The sequence below is a fragment of the Paramormyrops kingsleyae genome, chromosome 1, assembly GCF_048594095.1.
Source record: "Paramormyrops kingsleyae isolate MSU_618 chromosome 1, PKINGS_0.4, whole genome shotgun sequence".
In the NCBI taxonomy this organism is placed as follows: Eukaryota; Metazoa; Chordata; class Actinopteri; order Osteoglossiformes; family Mormyridae; genus Paramormyrops; species Paramormyrops kingsleyae.
The window spans coordinates 76,658,407-76,662,677 of NC_132797.1; positions in this window are offsets into that span (position 1 = coordinate 76,658,407).

Below are 4,271 nucleotides of genomic sequence, written 5' to 3' on the forward strand. Positions count from 1 at the left end.
TACATTTCAGATATTCACAATAGCTTTTCTAATAGTCAAAATTGTATTCTTACTAGTCAAAAAGAGCATTTCAGATGGCATTCTTCCTATCCACAATTGTCATTTCAGATATCCACATCGTCATTCTTCCTAGGAGAAATTACGTCACTTTTGCCATTCATGTCTATTGGGCTTTTAATTTCAGATATCCACAATTATATTTCAGGAAAAACTCACATTTCAGATTTCTACAATCCAATTGTTACTAGTCATAATTTTAATTTTGGATATTTGAAATTACATTATGGATTTCAAAAATGGTGGTATCCTTGTATGTGTATGCATATGTGTGTGTTTGTGTCTCCGTGTGTGTGCACACGCACATATGTGTGTGTCTGTGTGTGTGTGTCTGTGTTTGTGTCTGTGTGGGAGAGTGTGTCTGTGTGGGAGAGTGTGTGTGTGTGCATATGTGTGTGTGTGTGTGTGTATCTGTCTGTCTGTCTGTGTGTGTGTGTGTGTAGCACCAGTCAGAAATTTGGACATACATACCGATAGAAAGATTCATTGGTACCTACTCTCTACATTTTAGAATAATTATAAGGACATCATAGCTTTAAAATAACATATATGGAATTATGCACTGACCAAAAAAGTGTTTAATAGAAAAATGGGGGGGGGGGGGGACTCAGAAGGTTGCCAGGACAAATCCCTGGGTCAGTACAGTAATCCCATTACTGCCCCCCAGTTGCTCCAGTGACTGGCTGACCCTACTGTCCCCTCTACACCAGTTCCATGAGGTGGCCTCCTGGGATGCTTTTCCAGCTGTCCTGAAGGAGCTCCCACATACTTTTTCTTCATTTCCTGGTCAAATTCCTCCCAACCCATTCATCTTGTGTTTAGGTCAGGTAGCCAGGTCATGTGATGTGACACTCTACGACTTTGTAGTTGGCTTGGCGTATCCACACTTTTGACTGACACTGTGTGTCTGTATATAATTTGTGTGTGTTATATATATTATATACAGTGCCCTCCACTATTATTGGCTCCCCTTGTAAAAATTAGTAAGAATATTTGGTAAAAAAAATCTGTTTGCTGAAGTACCTTCATCTTTTGTTATTCTAAACAAAAACACACGTATCACAATTGTTTGCACCCTTGGGAATTAATGTGAAACAAAGTAACTGAAGCATGTTTCCCATTTAAATTGGACATTCTTTAGTTGATTGGAGTTTATTGGAACTTACCAGGTGAAATCAATGACTTCCTGATTAACTGGGATACAAATGTGAGGAGACAGAACCCAATTCCCTTAGCTAACCTTCAAAATGGCAAAGAAAAAGAGCACTCAATACAAATGAGGGCGAAGTGTGTTGTCCTTTGTAACTCAGGTAATGGTTATAAAAAGTAGTTACTCGGCTGAAAATGCATATTTCTACATATAGGGCGATAATAAAAATGTGGTCATCAACTGTGATTAAACTTGCCTGGAAGAGGACCCAAGTTTATTTTACCCCCACATTCAGTGAGAAGGATGGTCAGAAAAACAAATATCTCCAAGGACCACTGTTGGGGAACTGCAAGAAAAAGTAAAATCCTGGGGTCATGAAGTCTCCAGAACTACCATGAGATGGCATCTCCATGTCAACAGATTGTCTAGAAGGTATGACAGGAAAGAACCTTTTCTGTCAGTGATACACAAACGTAAGCACCTGGAGTTTGTTAAACGTTACTACAATCTTTGACTGGAGCTCTGTTCTACGGACTGATGAAACAAAAATTGAACTTTTTGGCAATAAACACTGAAAGTGGGTTTGGTGTAAAAAGGACGGCTGTAATGAAAACCGTCACACCCACACAGGCGGGATGCAGCAGCTGCGGACGATCTCCCCTGATTGGCTCCGCTTAAGCAGATGCTACTCGGCAAACAATGCAAAGTATTGTTGCCATGTTAAGGAGCATTACCAAGCATTCTTTTGTCTTTCCTGCCCTCTCCTGCCTTCCCAACCTGCCTGCTCTGCCCCGTGATCCCGGTCTGCCTCACCTGACATCCCCGCCTGACCCATCTCCATCGATCCTCCTTCCCTGTCATCTTCTTATCCCGTGCTGACCTGTAGGACTGACTTCCCTGGCTCTCGACCTCCTGCGAATGTCCCGACCCCGATTTTGGATCACTGTCTTGACTTTGTCTGCATCCGGCTTATTAATAAAACTCCTCTAGTTTACCTTATGTTCATTACAAGTACCTTGTCCCAACTGTTAAATATGGTGGAGGATCTGTGATGTTGTGGGGCTGCTTTTCCTCCAAAGGCCCTGGAAACATTGTTAGGGGACATGGCATCATGGATTCCATGAAATATTGGAAGATATTAAATGAAAACCTGGCTGCCTCTGCAAGGAAACTAATACGGGTCTTCACGGGTTCTTCCAGGATGACAGTGATCTGAAACAAATCCACCCTGCAATGGCTACCTGACCATAGAACCAAGCTTCTGCCATGGCCATCCCAGTCCTCTGACCTGAAGGCCACTGAGAACCTGTGGGCTGAGCCGAAGAGGAGAGGATCTAGGACCATGGATGATCTGGAGATATTCAAAGTGCTAAATGCAGGGTTGCCAATTGTGGCATATTAGTTTTTGTTAATATTTATTTCTTGATAAGGGATATGTTTTTTTATTTAAATAAACGTGCTTTGACTAAAAGTCAGGTTTTTCTCTTTCAGAGCAAGATGAAGGTACTTCAGCAAACAGATTTTTTTTCTTTTCTTTTTCAAACCCTTCTTACTAATTTTTAAGGGGTGCCGATAATAGCAGAAGGCATTGTATAAATGTGTGTGTGTGTGTGTGTGTGTGTTCTCCCCACGTCATCGTGGCTGCCTCACACCTCTGGGAGCCGAGTTCCACGCGTGACGTTTGTGTGTTCTCCCCACGTCATCGTGGCTGCCTCACACCTCTGGGAGCCGAGTTCCACGCGTGACGTTTGTGTGTTCTCCCCACGTCATCGTGGCTGCCTCACACCTCTGGGAGCCGAGTTCCACGCGTGACGTTTGTGTGTTCTCCCCACGTCATCGTGGCTGCCTCACACCTCTGGGAGCCGAGTTCCACGCGTGACGTTTGTGTGTTCTCCCCACGTCATCGTGGCTGCCTCACACCTCTGGGAGCCGAGTTCCACGCGTGACGTTTGTGTGTTCTCCCCACGTCATCGTGGCTGCCTCACACCTCTGGGAGCCGAGTTCCACGCGTGACGTTTGTGTGTTCTCCCCACGTCATCGTGGCTGCCTCACACCTCTGGGAGCCGAGTTCCACGCGTGACGTTTGTGTGTTCTCCCCACGTCATCGTGGCTGCCTCACACCTCTGGGAGCCGAGTTCCACGCGTGACGTTTGTGTGTTCTCCCCACGTCATCGTGGCTGCCTCACACCTCTGGGAGCCGAGTTCCACGCGTGACGTTTGTGTGTTCTCCCCACGTCGTCGTGGCTGCCTCACACCTCTGGGAGCCGAGTTCCACGCGTGACGTTTGTGTGTTCTACTCCACGTCGTCGTGGCTGCCTCACACCTCTGGGAGCCGAGTTCCACGCGTGACGTTTGTGTGTTCTACTCCACGTCGTCGTGGCTGCCTCACACCTCTGGGAGCCGAGTTCCACGCGTGACGTTTGTGTGTTCTACTCCACGTCGTCGTGGCTGCCTCACACCTCTGGGAGCCGAGTTCCACGCGTGACGTTTGTGTGTTCTCCCCACGTCGTCGTGGCTGCCTCACACCTCTGGGAGCCGAGTTCCACGCGTGACGTTTGTGTGTTCTACTCCACGTCGTCGTGGCTGCCTCACACCTCTGGGAGCCGAGTTCCACGCGTGACGTTTGTGTGTTCTCCCCACGTCATCGTGGAGGTTCCTTTGGGGTTTCATCCCCCAGTTCAAAAACATGGTACGGTCAACTGGCATTTTCAAATTGCCCATAGTTATGCGTGTGTGTGCATGGTGTGTGTGTGCCCTGCGATGGGTTGGCGCCCCCTCCTGGGTTGTTCCTTGCCTTGCATGTGTGTGTGCATGGTGTGTGAGTGTGCCCTGCGATGGGTTGGCGCCCCATCCTGGGTTGTTCCCTGCCGTGCACCTGTAGTTTCTTGGATGGGCTCCGGACCCCCCACAACCCTGAATAGGACAAGCGGTTTCAGAAAATGGATGGATGGATAGTGACCTTGGTTCCTATTATGCTAGGCCAACGTTGAGCATACATTTAATCACTTGCCCCAGGTGTGGAGGAGTTTCTCTGCCAACTGTTTGAATACAAAAACCTGCTATG